General features: G+C 40.7%; 1 protein-coding gene across 9 annotated transcripts in view; it reads left to right on the top strand.

The window, feature by feature from the left end:
* brsk2a (BR serine/threonine kinase 2a) overlaps positions 1 to 17145 on the top strand; it is a 196071-nt gene that overhangs the window by 102113 nt on the left and 76813 nt on the right. The window lies entirely within an intron of this gene.

The following is a 17145-nucleotide window of genomic DNA, read 5'->3' as shown; positions in this document are numbered from 1 at the left end:
TTGCAACTTAATGACTTACCATGCTTATTAAATTAGCTATTTTCACACAAGCCATTAATGCTGTGGTAATACTGCATGATGCAACTGCAAAGCCATCCTGCCTGATGTGCCCTGGGGAGAAATGCTGGATGCAGGAGGGGATGTCCAGAAAGGAGAGACACAAAAAACAGCGAGTGTTGTCCCGTGAAGGTAGTGAGTGACACTAACAGAGGGATTGAAGCTATCTTGCCTCCAAATGGGAGAGAAGGGTGAAAAACAGAGATATGGCTTTTTGTTGGCAAATAGAAATTCCCTTGTTGCCTCATTGAGATGCAGTGGTGGCTTGTGTAATGAGATAGCTGCTGCTGACGCATTGATTTAGCCAGAAGAGATGCTCAAATTAACCCACTCCCTGAGAGAGATGTCAACAGCCCCACCAATGGTTGCGAGGCTGATTACCAGCACAACCTCCCATCCTAAATACCTCCAGCAACACATGTCTCATTCTTATCATCTGCACTGTTGGCTTTAACACTTTCTCTGCTTCCTCATGAATGTCCCACTACTCAATAGTTTCTTACAGTATGAACAATGATATCAGTGTTGCCCACAGGACTGCAATCCACTTGTGGCGGTGGTGGGTTGGGTAATGGCGTCATCATCTGATTTGCATAATTTGCATGCAATTGTTATGGACTCTGTAGGAGACAAGAATAACGTAGGAGACAAAAAGTAAGTAAAAAAGCATGAAAAGCGCAACAAATATGTTTAAAACTACAACAGCAACTTCTGTCGCTTCTTTCTGTCATTTTTTCTTGTAATGTCACAAACAAGACGGAGCTGCCCGTAAGTGTTTTGCAATGGAGGGGCCCACAGCAACACCCGCTGCTCATTGAGAAAAGCGATAAATGCTTTCATCTCAGAGGCTCTGTTAGAAAGTCCACAATTTGCACATTCATATCTTTGTTTCATTGATAATGTTTTTTCAACAAGCATCACGATTTTTCACATTCTTTGGCGGTCCTTGAATGCAGCCATTATGTGCTATGAGGTGCAAAAGTAAAACCTATGCATAACTTTCTCAGACACGCCACAGCATAAGAAATTCACCAAATAAAAGACAAACTGCGTGTTCTTTAACTTGAACACACACATCTGTACCTTTGCCACTCTAAACCAGTTACATCCCAGGAGACATCAAAACCCCTTGGAGAGCATCTCTGTTTTAGCCTACAAAAGTCTCTGCACTAGATTTGCTACCGTAAATTCCAGTGTATAAACTGCTACTTTTTCTTAAACTGTCAACGCTGTGGCTAATTTATGGCTAAATTCCGATCTTGTGACAACTGTGCTGCTCGCGAGTCAGTGAAGAAAAGGTAGCGCTTTCTTTGGTGTACCTGACAATTATAAAAACATGTACCAATATGTGTTGGAAATAATACAAATAACACATGGCAAAGTTTTTAAAGTTTTTAAAGTTTTCCCATAATCCATTGCGTCTGGGAAACAAATTCATCGGGGCGCTGCAATGACGTCAGCCTCACTCTGGGCTCCGGTTCCTCTGGCTCCCTCTCGTGGACAGAGGCAGCATTGCAGCACCATCCACCATTTTCATTTGCTCTTCTGGCAGTAATACATTATGGGTAGATGTTAAAATAGCTGCTGTTTGTTATTTTAAACATGAATTGGTACTTGTAATGTATATTTCCTAGGTGCCTTTTTGAGTGTTAAGTTGCTGTGTGATGAGTTTAATGTAAACCCTGAGTCAGACTGTTATAGTGAGTAATGACCTCCTACAATTTCCAATGGGTTGGCAAGCTCGTCATGAGTTTTTTCATAGCTCATGATTAGCTCCTGTCAAATAAAGAGCTGCCTTGTCCTCACAGGCTCGTGCGCACCACTATGTCACTTTATGACATGGACACGTGCGGTTTATATAAGAACAAATCTGTTTTTTCCCCTAAATGTAGTGGTTGCGGATTATACACCGGAATTTACGGTAGATGCTTGTAAAAAAGAAAACAACACAAAAACTGCGGAGACTATCTCAATGGTTCTGATTACTCACTAAAAGTAATGCTATTGTCCCTAAATTGGCCACACTGATCCCTCCTGCTATGCTTTCTTATTCTCTGGCAGAACAGGTGCGTATGTGGTGTTCTATAGGCGGAGTTACACAAACAGTCCCAGTTTAATGTGTTTATGACCGAGGGTGAACAGGTAGCACCAAATGTATTTGTGGCAGGCTAACGTTATTTGTGGCCCGCCTGAAATAAATGAAGGTATGGCTATAGAGACTGGATATAGAGAGCAGCCTCCTACTGACACAAGGCAAATGATTGAATGGGAAGTTATAAGAAAAAGACTTTTCTTCCTTTGAGGGTGGACAACTGTGCAGTATAAATAATGGTCTGCAGAAGGCTTTTATTTTATTGAAACATAGCTCTCATCAAAGTAAATGTATGACAACCACTTATCATGCCCCACCACCATGCATGTATTAAAGATTCAGCATAAGGTGTAAAAAGAGGGGAAAATGAAAACTCAAGTAGTTGAGTAATGTTAATTCTGTAAAGTGGGTAAAAATGAATGCTTATAGTATGTAGATGTAGCAAAAAATCTATGCAAAAATTGTGTATTATGTTTTTGATTTACTGAGGACAGTGCAGCACACTGACACCCCAATGTAATTCCATGTATGAATAATAAATGCCCTCTTCTAGCCTTACAAATATTGTATCATGATAAATATTGGCCCAAAGGTAATTATGATCATGCATCTGCAAGGGACCGAGCACTTCCACCCTTTAATACAGGACGTAATGAATGGATAATCGTGAAAGTCAGTACACCTGTACAGACTACAAGTAGTGTATGGCTGTTTTACAAATACAATAATAAGGCGGTATTCATTTAACAATCTGTTTGTTTGTGATTTGCAGTCCTATAGAATTTACACTACATCCTAAGAGCCTTACAGTATTTCTGTAAGTACAGTATTTCTCACAGGACTGTGATCTACAGTATATGTAGGCTGGGGGGCAGAGAGCACCTACCCTTTGAAAATAGAGTTATACAGCTACAGTACTTGTTACAGTTTATGTGTTTGTTAGTGCATAGTTGTTTACTACACACATAGCAGTAGCAATTCATTTATGTCATGTGTTAACGCAGGGGTAGGGAACCTATGGCTCGGGAGCCAGATGTGGCTCTTTTGATGACTGCATCTGGCTCTCAAACATGTCTTAACACGATAAAAATGTATTTTAGTTTTTTTTTTGTACGCTCACCTTTAAAGTACATTACAGAAATCCCAGTGTTAAAAATAATGCTCAAAATATAAAACTTTCTTATGCGTTTTAGTCCATCCATCCATTTTCTACCTCAATGTGGGGTGGCCAGTGCCAGCTGTCCTTCCGATATTTTCCGGGTCAGACACCAAAATTTGATTATGACTGGATAATGCGGTAGCCTACGCGCATCATTGAGATGTCAAGAAGTAGCTAATTCTGTAGAGCCGACCCTTTTGACGAAGAAGATGGTGAAAAGAAAAAGATACGGAGTACGGTGCAAAACCACGCAGCACCAGAAGTCGCATTAATGGTAAGAAGTATTTTATTTATTATTGGATAGCTTCAGTATAACAATGTTAATAAAAAGAATAACTTTAGAGACTTTAGAGGTCTTGCTTAAAAATGCCCACATTTAGTTGTATTCAATGTTAAAAAATATTATGTGGCTCTCCCGGAAATACATTTTAAAATATGTGGCTTTTATGGCTCTCTTAGCCAAAAAGGTTCCCGACCCCTGTGTTAACGTATTGTATTGCATGCTGTGTTGTTATTTGGTATCGTACCGTGAGTAAGCCAGATGGATAGTGACCCCCTGTCTGTTTGAACACTGTTGTCAAGCTAGTTGCTTGCAAAAATAGCAACTTGCTGAAGCAAACTGAAGTGATTCTAACAACGTCCTGTGCGTTATCGCCACAATATTGATAATCAAGTGCTTTATATATAATGAACATGTTGTAATGTTGGGCCGCACGGTGGTCTAGGGGTTTTCTCCGGGTACTCCGGTTTCCTCCCACATTCCAAAAACATGCAGCTTAGGTTAATTGGCGACTCTAAATTGTCCATAGGTATGAATGTGAGTGTGAATGGTTGTTTGTTTATATGTGCCCTGCGATTGGCTGGCGACCAGTCCAAGGTGTACCCCGCCTGTCGCCCGAAGTCAGCTGGGATAGGCTCCACCATGCCCCAACGACCCTAAAGAGGAGAAGCGGTATAGAAAATGGATATGAGGTGATTTAAGAAGCAGAGTTACGATGACATCTATTTATTTAGGTAAAAATAACAGATACCATTTCCTATTCTTTTGAAGCTCCCGAAATTGGGCATGTAGCACCCTCATTGCCAATTAAGTTAATCAACAAACAAAGATGGAGTGAGACATCAGATTACATCCAATATCCTCTCTCATCGTCAAACTTGTCTTTGCCAGCCACAAATTAGCTTACAAATGAAGTCTCTGAACATGTGAGGAGAGGAGCCTGCCAAATAACAACCAAATAACATCCTGTCTCAGTCTTGATGTGTCATTCCAACTTGGATCAAGCTTCCTGTCTGCTCTTGATGTGCAGAGAGGTAGGTTTTGTGGTTGAGCGTCAACCGTCCTTTTCCATTACCATTAGGAAGTTATCTTGGAGGACACTGATTGCTCCCTGTTTGATATTGAAGTTGTGTCAGCTATACACAACAGTGACACATGAGGAGGTTCATGGCTGGTGAGGCACTGATTCCTTTGGAGTTTTTTAAATCAACGAAGGGGCCTGTTCTCCCGTCTGCGCTTAAGCATTTTTGTACGTGTTTGGAGTTACTCACGTTTCCGTTATTGGTGTTCTCCCATCCAGACTCTTGACATGACCGCCGCATGTAGCACAGAGCCATGCACGCACGTTGTGAATGAAGGTGGGGTTAATGTGATTCATTGACCAAAGAGGTGGACGTCTTGTTTTTGGGCTGTCTGAGAAATCATGGAACATAAAAATAAACACTTGTGAATGTCATTGAAATCCGTGAAAAAGATAACGCTCACTTGTCATTTGAAAAGGCCTTAGCCACTGAAGGAGGATGTAACAGCTTCAATTGATGTGTGCATTTCACCAAGAAGAATAATTGTAAATAGTAACTTCGTAGACAAAGTTTGTTTGACTTGTTATATAGTGGAGCGACGCTGAACTGATGTGTGATGTTAAGAGTTCTGTTGAGTCCAACTGTTGCCGTGAATGCGCCAGGAGGGGCTTTGGTTGTGTGTGTGCCATGGAGGAAAGTGACAATCGACAGTTTGACAGTTAGCTACATTTTTATTTGCCTGCTATGCTCTTGTTGCTCCTTATGGCCGACAGCAACTTGTTTTGTTCAATAAAGCGTTGATTGATCACATCGATAACCTTCTCGTCCTTTTTATAGCACCCGACAAGACACAACAGTATGTATTTTCTATTAAACAGCCACAAACGGTTCATATTGTCAGACCGTTAATGATGACGGCTGAAAATAGCTTCCCTGCTCCCTTTTACAAACGTAACACGGACCGTTTGTTGTACATCAGGAAGGCAGGCTCCGCGGATGCACACACACGCTTTACCTCGCAGTTGAAGCCATCAGATAGCTGGCTGATTGATAATCAGCACTGAACTATTTGTGCCATTTCAGATGAATGAATGGTGCAGTGGAATGACAAGAAACATGTTGTAGGTTTACAACATTGTCCAGAAAATAAAGAAAGAAAAGAAAACAACTTAGGGACAGTGGCACAATGAATCGGGGTAGATGAATACATCCCAAACATCAAGTGCAATATAATGTTTCACATTCCCGGAAGCACGCAGGGAAGAAAGTACTTAATGGGATAGTTCGGATTTTTTCACATGAAGTTGTATAACATCCACCATCAGCAGTGTAGTCCAATAACAGCGACTTACCCCCCACTTGGTCTACCAAGTCCAGTTCTGGTCAGATTTCTGTGATGAAGAACGTAGGTCCGCGTAGTTGCTGGGGACAATTACGTAAGTAAAGAGTTTGGCTTCTAAAAACAATATGCGTTCAAAAGATGAATACATTTGCATCACAAAAATGCCTTCTCAAAAACTTAAACCTCACGAAATGTTCGGCGCTCAGGGAGACAGATATAACGCCAACCGTACTATCGGCTCGCACACTCGCCGCAGCCTCATCTTAGGTTTCTGCCTTATATATAATGAGGAAATGTGCAAATTCAACTATTTTTACTTAAGAAATGTTCTCATCAGTTGCTGATGTGTTTAAAAGCCGAGCCTTTAAAGTTCATTCTTGTCCGACACGTGACAAGCAGAGTGTGTCTAGGTGCTGCTCTTACTCAGTCTGTCAGAAAGTCATTGCCAAGGCACCACCTTTTAGTTCATCATTTTACCTCCTGCCTCCCGGGAGGAGCCTCCACATTAGCAATACGTTTAGCATGCACACTGATCACACACTACACCCACTAATAGCCTTGTATCTGTGGCCATCCTTTTTCGTCTCTGTGCATATACTGTGGAGGAATGTGTGTGATGTCCACGTGCGTGTGCATGTGTTTGTCCCATCAACCACGGTTGCTGCAGTGTGCCTGGTATGGCTAATTAAAAGATGCCGGCTTGTATTATTCATGAGGCTGTAATTATACATTCCTTTTGCTGATCCCCAGTCAGTGGCATTAAAAATAGATCTGAGTCTCCCTGACTTGTCCTCCTCTGCCTCGCTTTCTGTCCATGTTTTGACTCAGTATCCCCTGTATCGTTGTTTATCTACAGTTACCAGTTTGTCTCCCTCTCCTTGCAGCGGCCACATGGTCATGCAATACCCTACGCCCTCTCATCTCTCCATTATCTGCATGTGATGTTTTCATTCATGTTTGCTCTGATGTTCCCGTTTTGGGATTTTCACAGTATATTCCTTTGACAGTGTCACAGTCGCTTGGCTCTGTGGTCTGAGCCTCCTATCACTTCAGACCAGAAATGAGAGAGGAATATTTTGAATTTGCGACGACATCTAGGCAGTCAGATTCCAGTGAGAAGAGATATCGCTGACTTGATCAAGTTAATGGGGGAGATCGCTTCTTCAAAAGAAGAATGCAATATACTAAATCACTTGCTCTGAAATTTGGAAACGAGACGAATGTATGCACAGTGGTGCCTTGGTTCATGTCATTAATCCGTTCCGGAAGGTCAGACTCAGACCAAAACGGACTCCAAGCAAAGCAAATTTTCCCATAGAAAATAATGTCAATCCAATTAATTCATTTGACAATTTGACAATACAGTATTTAAATCCCAATGGAGCTCACAAGATTCTTGTTAACTTTGTTAAAACATATTTTTGGAAATTGCATTAGTTTAAAATAGAGTTGCAACAGTTAATTGTTGAATCGATGATTAACTGATTATCCAATTAGTGGAAGAATATTTTGGTAATCGTTTTTCGATTTAAGAATGAAAGATCCTCTGATTTCAGCCTCCCTAATGTGAATATTTTTTAAGTCTTCAGTCATCCATGAAAGCAGACCTATTATCTTTGTGTTTTAGGCAAATCAGGACGTTTGACTTTGGAAAAGAGCGAGCAACATTTTTGCCACTTTTCCGATATGTTGCGGACCAAACCACTAACTGTGTTTGGTTCATATTGATTTCGTCTAGGGCCTAATCGAAACAGCAGGCTTCAGATTAATAAATCGATTAAGAAAATAACTGTTAGTTGCAGCTGTAGTTTGAAATAGAACAACAAAACAAGAACAATTGAAATAGTGCAACACAGCCAATATGACGGGCACTTTGTTTTGGTCATTTGCATATTTACAAAATACAATGTAAGTCATTTACAATTGGGCTTGAATTGGGGTTGCAGAAGTTCAAGTGCATCAGTGTCTTGACACCAAAGTCAATGCAGAACTGGTTGTGATAAATGATGATGTCGCGTCTAATCAGTGAATACAGATAACATTATAATCTGTTTGTTATTCATTCACAATGGGAGCTGCCGTTAACGCGTCAGATATCTTCAGATTGATGAAGTCGAGGTAGATGATTTTCTCCTACTTGATGAATGTCATTGTGATGCACTTTTCCACGTTGGAAGTAGGGAGTTTTCTGGACTGCAACCTGAAGGATCATTCAGAATGTGAAGTAAGACCCCCTGTCATTGGCGAGGTTGATCACCTGGGATGGGACACACTTCTGGGGTCTGGGTGTTGGTTGTTTGGAATGAGCTCTCCTACTGTGTCAGGTGATATCACAGATATGTTTCCAGCACAAACTGGAACAGTAATTTTAGCCCTTGAGCTTTCACAGCTTCACTATTTACAGTACTATGGTGCTGTCATGCATTCCGTTATTAGTTTACTGCTGGCAATGTTTGTTTTTCCACCAGGAAACAGTCTGTCATGCACATGATTATGTACTAAGAAAGCATTTGTCCATACAGTATATTTAGATGTTGTTGAGGCAGGGATTCTGAGATCTGCCAGTTAAAAAGTCTGTAGGATAAGAACATCATTCACTCAAAGCCCGAGTGATGCTCTCTATCATTATTATCCTTCTTGGAGTATGGAGTTTAAATAATGCCAAATAATGCTCAAGTTAGGCAAAAAATTATGTAAAACCTAAATATGCATGTATTTTAAAAAAAAAAGGCTTAATTCAACCCCGAAACAGCATGATGTTGTTTTGCTCATTGTTTTGCTCAATTTTGTCTCCCTACGTCGAAAAAAATGACAGTGGTAAGAAGTTGCCAAAAGTCACATGACAGTTTTTTGTTGTTGTAGAATTGTTTTTTGTACTTGAAGGATGTTTTTGTAATTGAAGAAATATATTCACTTGTACGTGTAAAACATGCATTACTTGTTTCTGAAGCAGGATGTATTTGTTTGATAGGTACATTTCTTATTTGCAGAACAAAACGCATTAGTTTGTGAATGATGTTTTGTATTTGCAATGAACACCGAGTTTGTTTGTGAATCGTTGGCCGCAGGTAATACATGTTCTGTGTGTTTATGAGGTACGGGCATGATTTTAACGCCACACTTGAAGCCCTCATCAGTGTTTCTTCAACTTGTACCACATGTCTCTGCGTTTATTGGTCTTATGTTATGTAAAAGGAATCGACGTCCCTACGTTCATATCTCCTCTATGTACATCCAAAGATTGGGTCCAAGAATTCCATCAGTAATTAATTGTACTATACAGGTGTTATATAGGTGCCTATATAGGTACCATGAAATATAGTGTATTTTCCGGCGGTAAAATATCATTACTATTGTATTTGTCAAGAGAAAACTTGGTGCAGGTTAATTAGTTAATTATAAGGAGGCTGTTGTACAAATGTCTTATTTCAAGGAGGCCAAGTAAACAGTTTCTGTATGCGTGCGTCAGTGTGCCTCCTAGCACTCCGGGGCTGTGCCTCTCTTCAGACTTTTGAAGCTGTTCTGTTGGTCTGGGCCGCAGTTGCAACTGATGTTTTTTGCTTCATCTTGGTAGGCTTTAGAGGTTTACAAGTAGACTAAACAGAGTAGACTATCTTCATGCATGGCTGTGCATAGGAAATGTTTTTATGCTTTTGTGTTTTCACAAACATGACTTACATAAATTGCTGAAAATGTACTTATTAGAAGACATCCCTTTGCTCAATAAGAAGCTTTTTGTGCCTGTGTTTCTAATACTTAAAGGCTGACCAGTTATTTTTTTTTGCAAAAAGATCATCAGTTGTGGACCTGTTCCGGGTGGAAGATAAAATAAAATCCAAAAGCATCTGGGCGACATGGACCAAAACTTATATTCCGGTATACTGTATTTATGTTGAATATTGATGCACGATATACTGTATATCCCAGTATTTTTTCCACAAAGTGAGGAAGGAAGTCTAAGTCTAAGTCAAAGTCTAAAGTCCAGACTCGCCTCCAGCCTCCACCTTTTATCTTGTAGTTAGGACTACTTGTTTATTTATCACACATCGTTCTTCCATCACACGTTCTGACACACTGACAGGTAAGTGACCGAGTCCCAATGAGGCTTGATGTAATGAGTAGTCATTTAATGAAGATCAAGCAACATTTACCTTTGAGATCCTACTTTGTATAACACGGCGAGATCCACCCTGGTGGCATCGCGCCTCGAGGATGCATGGATTTCTGCTATGCAGTGTGCAGTGGGAGCTTTACTTTCAATTTTACAATATATTACCAAATACCAGAAGACTCTCCAACAGCGCCAGAAAAAGTAGCTATATTTGTCGCTAGTAGCTTTTGAGAAAATATGTCTCCAAGAGGGCTTGGACTGTCCGGGCGGGGCAGCAGCCCACTCAGGAGTGCTGATAGACACAGCAGAGTGAAACCGTGTCAAGATAAAAGAGAACAGCACAAATCCAGTCTATATCGATATGAACGATAAGTTTGTTTTTGATATCGTGCTTAAAAGAAATATAGATATTTTCATAATATCGATACATCGCCCAGCCCTAAAAGCACCCCATGTTTTTTATGTTGAAAAGTATGCATGAAGTGTGCCACAGTCTCCAGTCTTAACCGTGAACATAACTGTCTCTATTGCATGTTGGGGTTCACATTCAGAGACAAGATGGCGAAGTGTAAATCAGTTTATTGTGGACAATGCAAAGTGAACCACACTATATACCGTATGAACTTGTGTTAACTTCACAATTGCAGCACTGAAAACGACAGCATATGATTGGACGAAGCAGCGGCCCATTGAAATGTTTTAAAGTTCATGTGAGCCTTGAATTGCTCAGCCCCATGAAAACATTTATTGGCTCTAACAAATCACACAACATCTACTTGCAGGAAGCACACTCGCACTCCAACAGCAGAACACCTGATTGACTGCACAAAAGTCAGTCGAGTCAATCACTACACTATCAATGACTGCATGGCTAGTTATTGATTACATTTCCAATGTATTGGCAATTATTAGACACATGACAGGATCCCTTTAAGAAGCACTGATTACAGTGGAACTCGCTTAAATCGGCCCTGCTTATATTGACAACCCGTCGATGTCAACCAACTCATCAAGTCTCGGTCCACTGTGCTCTTATTCCTAATAAGTGCCCACTTAAGCCGATGTCGATGGTCGACTGCTTTTGCCGACATGAAATTTGAGCCTAAGGGCCTGTCCACAGGGGAACATTTTTAGCTCGAAACGGTAATGTATTTGATCTTTTCAGCCTTTCGGGAACGGAGTTGCCCCGAAATGGTATTTTTTGAAAACTGCTTCCTGCTCACAACACTGCCTCGTCGTTGCCTTTGTGGAAAAGCACACTATTACATTCTGAGAACGATGACATCACCGCCCCGTTGCTGTCACGGGACCAGAAGTGGCCGGTTGTGTAGTGCTCCCGAAAAGCTAACATAATATCTGAATATTTTCACTGGCATGACTTCAGTCGACATTCTCTTATACTCCGAACTGACACGCAGAATTAATCCAACCTAGTCGTTAGTTGAGACAATCCGGACAAGTGGAAGACTACGGAACATCTGTGCATGTGTTCTTTCTTCCTGTATAATTTTGTTACTGATCCAACACTATGTGGAAGCAATTTTTTTTTGCTTATTTTGAATGTGGTGTGAAACACAGTTCTGTTTCAGTCATTGACATTGCCTGACTTTACTACACAGCAACCTGTGATTCTTGTCATGTACAATATGTACAGTTGAGCTGACAAGTACACAGCAATGCTTAGGTTGATGATGGGTATTCAGCGCATGTCCTTTTGCCAAAAATCGAGGGATTTCCACACCATAGTCTGAGGGCTTTCCATCTGGTCAGAAAAAGCTGACGTAATAAGCCTTGTTAGCACATTTTTGTTTCCCTTCAAACTTTGATCCCAGGAAAGAGCCATAGCCCTCACGTCAAGTATTCAGGGTTAGAGAGCAGCGGTGAAAAGCAGCTCACAGAGCTGCATCTATGGGCATTGAGCTTCTCTGAGCCAGCCCCTCTTGGGGAGAGAAAGCTAAGCCAGCATAAGCTACTACCATCTGCCGGCATTGGCTTAGGGCTTCTCAAAGCTCAAGATTGAAAGCAGGAGAGGTGCGCAAGTGGAGCTTTTTTATCCTTCGTGCTCCTCTCCCTAGTAGTTATTTCCAGATGGAAATGAAGCTGGCCAGTAATGTTCCGAATGCATATTAATGGTTTTGCAGTGACCAACATCAAACTTAAAAACACACTCTATGCATTTATGAAGTTCATATTGAGAGACACAAATTTACAAAAGAATGACTTGTTTTGCCTTTGTCCAAATATGCGTATTTCCTTCATGGGATCAATGGCCGGCCAAATTAGGCTTACAGTCATGGTCTCCTACCTTAAAGTTCAATAACCAACTGACTTCTCTTGTGCTTTTTCATTTTTAAAGCTGCAACAGAAAGCGTTCTCACTAGCTCACAAGTGACGAAAAGTCCTCTCTCCCTGGACGACTTTGTTATTCTTAATTGCATTAGGATGAAAAAGAGTCTAAACCGAATCAACACGCGTTTGGTGACTCCCATAGCAACTCCACAGCTTAAAATAGACAGTGCTGTTCGCACAAACACCTCTGCAAATTTGTGTGTCAGTTCACAAGTTCGTCATTAGACTACCGACCAAATGTTAATAGCTTCAACAAGTCATCTAAGGGGAGAAGCTAGAAGAGTTATCTTTGTGGTGTTTTGCTCCCTCCCCTACTCCTTATACTGCTGAAACAAGGATTCACACTCAGCTCAGAATACAGAAGCTTCAATAATCATTCTAAAATGTAATCAATCAACCCCGATTTTGTGATGAATACTTACCCACCGGCCACACACTCAAATCTCCCACCAATACAATTACTGAATGTAACTGAACGCCAGCTTCCTTATGAGCACAGCCATGCATTGCACAGTCGTGTTGCATGGATCCTTCTTCCAGCAACAGCTCCACGCATGCAGCATTCAGCACAGAAGTACATGAAAAGAAATAGTGCAGTACTGGGATGAGGCAGGGGTTCAGTCAATGGTGGCCTCTCCAGCCCACAAGACAGTGGCTGGTGCCATTGTTCTGACTTTATGTGTGAAGCCAGAGGCTTTTGATGCTATTGATTTGGGAGGAGGGTGAAGGAGAGGAGAGATTGATGGACTTGCTGATTCTGTGAGGTTGCAAACCCAGGGCAGTCTCTCTGCGTATTGTTCTATGGTTGTAAATAAAAACTATTGAAGTGTAGTGTGTGACAGTGCGTGTGTGTGTGTGTGTGTGTGTGTGTGTGTGTGTGCGTATGCCCCCGGCCATGTTTATACCAAACTGAGACATTCAAGCGCAACATGAATACACAGGTTTGTTTTTCTCCCCAGAGAGAATTCAGATGCACCAAAATCTTACCAATACAAATAAAACACTTAAACTCCAGGGTGCATTTGCATGTTTGTGCAAATACTTAAATAAGCTACTGATATTTTTGTTTTAATAAATAAAAGCCAATAGATCAAATTAAAGTGAAAAATGCTCTTTATAGTCACAAAAAAAAATGTTTCCAACTCACCTTTAAGTGGAGTCTCTAATGATGTAGCAATGTCCTTTCACTTTCTCTCGTCGTCCTGTTTGTGAGCTCACGGCTGTGCTGGTGTGTAACCCATCCCACCCCCCGCTCAGTATTGACGCAAACATAACCACACGTTTTGATGACAATAACGTGCGCCTATAGGAGATAAACAGACGAGACAAAAAAAAAAAACAGACTTGTTCACTTCAAAGAGCCAGGAAATAATAAGAATATTACTTGAAAACAAATTGTGTTTTTTATTTAGCTTTTATTTACCGGTTTGTGTACATTTTCACACTATCAGCTTTATTTTGGGGGTGTCATGGTGGCGCTGAAAGGATATGGATCTGTGTTGATAACTACCGTAAATTCCAGACTATAAGCTGCTACTTTTTCCACACGCTTTTAACCCAGCGGCTTAAACAATGACGCAGCTATTTATGGCTAAAACAACTACAGTTCCCAATATGCCTAGTGTGCAGATTCGGGAAGTAGTGAATTGGAATAGTGAAGTGGATGCTAATATCCTGTTTTGAAGGAATCGTGTTTTAATCTTACAAATCTTAAGTAAGTTTGATCAAGTGTAGAATTACTACAGATTCTGCTTGGACCGCAGCAGCTGTTGAACTCTGATGAAAAAAACATCTCGTCTCACTCATTCGAGCTAACGAGTGACGCTGGGAACACTGTGTGTAGGTAGGATTGCAAGGTTTAGAGTGTGTCTTTCTGAGTAAATATCCCATGTTACAACATGGACAACTGCGGCTTATAGACAAGTGCTGTTTACATATCTATAAAAAAAAAAATCTTTAAATTTGGCTTGTGTGTTTCGTGAGTCCAGAATTCACGGTACTTGTGTAGAAAGAGGCAGTAAACTGCTTTCTGTTACATTTGGAAATTACATTTGACATTAGATATGCTAACTTTGACTCTTATGTCTATTGATTTATCTATCAAAAAATAAAAATAAATAGAACAAACACACAAAATATAGTGGTGTGAAAAAGTGTTTGCGCCCATCCTGATTTTTTTTTTTTTTTGCACGTTTGTCACATTTAAATGTTTTAGATCATCAAACCAATTTAAATATTAGTCAATGACAACACAGCTGAACACAAAACAGGGCCATGTAGGTTTGGATTTTTTTTCTCCCTTAATAACAAAAGGTTTCAATTAAAAACTGCATTTTGTGTTCAGTTGTGTTGTCACTGACTAATATTCAAATTTCTTTGCTGATCTGAAACATTTAAGTGTGGAAAACGTGCAAAAAACAAATAAATCAGGAACGGGGCAAACACTTTTTCACACCACTGTATTATTCTTTGAAGTAAGAAGCTGGATATTCAGGCAATTAACTCTCCATGTGTTTTCAGGAAGATATTTTGTTTTTAATGTGTTGATCGTGCCTCGTGAGCTTCTTTTGCTCCCATTAGCATATGATAATCATCGCAGGCCTAATGGTTTTGATTCCTGTTCCACTTCTTTCTCAACTGACACATTCTCACACACAAGTTTCCACATTTTTTTCCATTCTCCTCCTCCTCTTACCTGAGTGTTTCCTCTCCATGCATATTTACTCTTGGCTTTTACCTAACAAGCCACAGCCTCACTCCCAGACATTGTCCTCCTATTATTGCTTAATTATCTCTGGCATTGGAGAAGAATACTGTGCTCCCCCAGACCGCCGATGTCTTCATAATTTCACCTTCATCTGTTGAATGTTCTTTTCTAGTTACAGTCGGGGAAATTAATATTTGGACCTCTTCTGATTTTGTCAGCCTGCCCCCTTACAAAGAACAGTTTAATAGCGACAACATGATAAGCTCCATGAAAGAGCTCACCTTCTGTGGTAACAATGAAACTGAGAAAGATGAGGGATGACTCATCTTGCTGGGACTTCGCTCACCAAGAAACCCATTAGGAGTACACTTAAGGCTTCATTATGCTACACCGTCCTTGGGGTGTGTATAAATACTCCGTACCATAATGACACTGGTGCCGATGTAACCGGTAGTAACCAGAACGGAAAACCAAGTCGATATTGGTGCCTGATTTCAGTGTCACTAAATCACTGAAATGAGGTATGGTTCCTGCCAAGGCAACCGTCGTGAAAGTGTCACGCTTGACGTTAGTTTTCCATCCAGCTGAAATGATCAGACTGAAAGTTTGGTTGGACCTCAAAAAATGTAGGCTCAGCCACCTGCAACAACTTCTTGAAGGTGGTACTGTGCAAGTAAAAGTAAAACCTGTTCATTTTGTTGAATTAATTAATTAACAGGACTCTTGTATGTAGGGTTAACACCATTATAACGGTAGTGTAACATTACCAGGATTATGTATCATGTGATGTTCAAAATTTCTGCTCAAATTGTGCAAAATGTATGCATTTAAACAACAGACAACAGCACAACAGTTGCGAATTTCAGTGCACATTCCCTGTGTTCTGTTTTGCTGCAGGTTTTGCTGTGATAATTGTGACGATTTGTTTGTAAATCGGCCGCACGGTGGTCTAGTGGTTAGCATGTTGGCCACACAGTCACAGTCTGGAGATCGGGAAGACCAGGGTTCGATTCTTGGGCATTTCTGTGTGGAGTTTGCATGTTCTCCCCGTGTGTGCGTGGGTTTCCTCCCACATCCAAAAACATGCAAGTTAGGTTAATTGACTGTAAATTGTCCATAGGTGTGAATGTGAGTGTGAATGGTTGTTTGTCTATATGTGCCCTGCCATTGGCTGGCGACCAGTCAAGGGTGTACCCCGCCTGTCGCCTGAAGTCAGCTGGGATAGGCTCCAGCATGCCCCGCGACACTAATGAGGAGACGCGGCATAGAAAATGGATGGATGGATGTTTTTATATCATATTCCATATTGGTGACTTCATTAATTTGTTATAATTTTTTTATATTATTGAAGTATTGAAATTGCTATTTTGTTCGATGAGGGTTCAATGCTTTTGAGTGCACTCTGTGGAAAAAAAAATGGATTGAGTGGCTTTTGTCTCTTTTTTCCTTTGTCAAACCCGCAAAAAGTCATGCCCGCACATCACTTGGTTCCACTGTAACTGTACACCCATGTAGTTAACCATGCCTGTTTTCCACTTTGTTTGTGGCTGATGGTGTTATTTTGGCTGTCTGAGAACATTTATTAAGGCAGAGCAGACAGACTCGATTTTTCTTCGTGTGGCAAATCACAGGATTTAGTTCAGTTTGCAATGTCGTGTGGATTCTAAATCCAGTGTGGAAAAGCATTGGAACACCTGCAGGTTGAGAAACACTCAAGTCTTTTCAAGTGAAGGGTCGTGTCTCCACTTCAGCTTTAAAGTGTCATCGTGACTTATTTTTCCGGTTGTTTCATTACAATTCATTCACACGTGGCTCTGTTTAACTGCTTGTGCATGTTGGCTGTACAGCACCTGTTTTAGCAAACACAGCACAACTGCATTGCAGCTATTTTGTAAATTATAGGAATCAATAACACAAATAGCCCACTCTTCTGCTGCCTTTATGATTCAAATAAAACCCAGAGAGCCATTTAAGGAAGTGTCACTTCACTTGTGAAGTCAGGAATACTAATATGGACTAAGTCACA

The sequence above is a fragment of the Dunckerocampus dactyliophorus genome, chromosome 5, assembly GCF_027744805.1.
Source record: "Dunckerocampus dactyliophorus isolate RoL2022-P2 chromosome 5, RoL_Ddac_1.1, whole genome shotgun sequence".
In the NCBI taxonomy this organism is placed as follows: Eukaryota; Metazoa; Chordata; class Actinopteri; order Syngnathiformes; family Syngnathidae; genus Dunckerocampus; species Dunckerocampus dactyliophorus.
The sequence above is the reverse complement of the archived record's forward strand: the minus strand, read 5'-3'. Positions and strand labels throughout refer to the sequence as shown.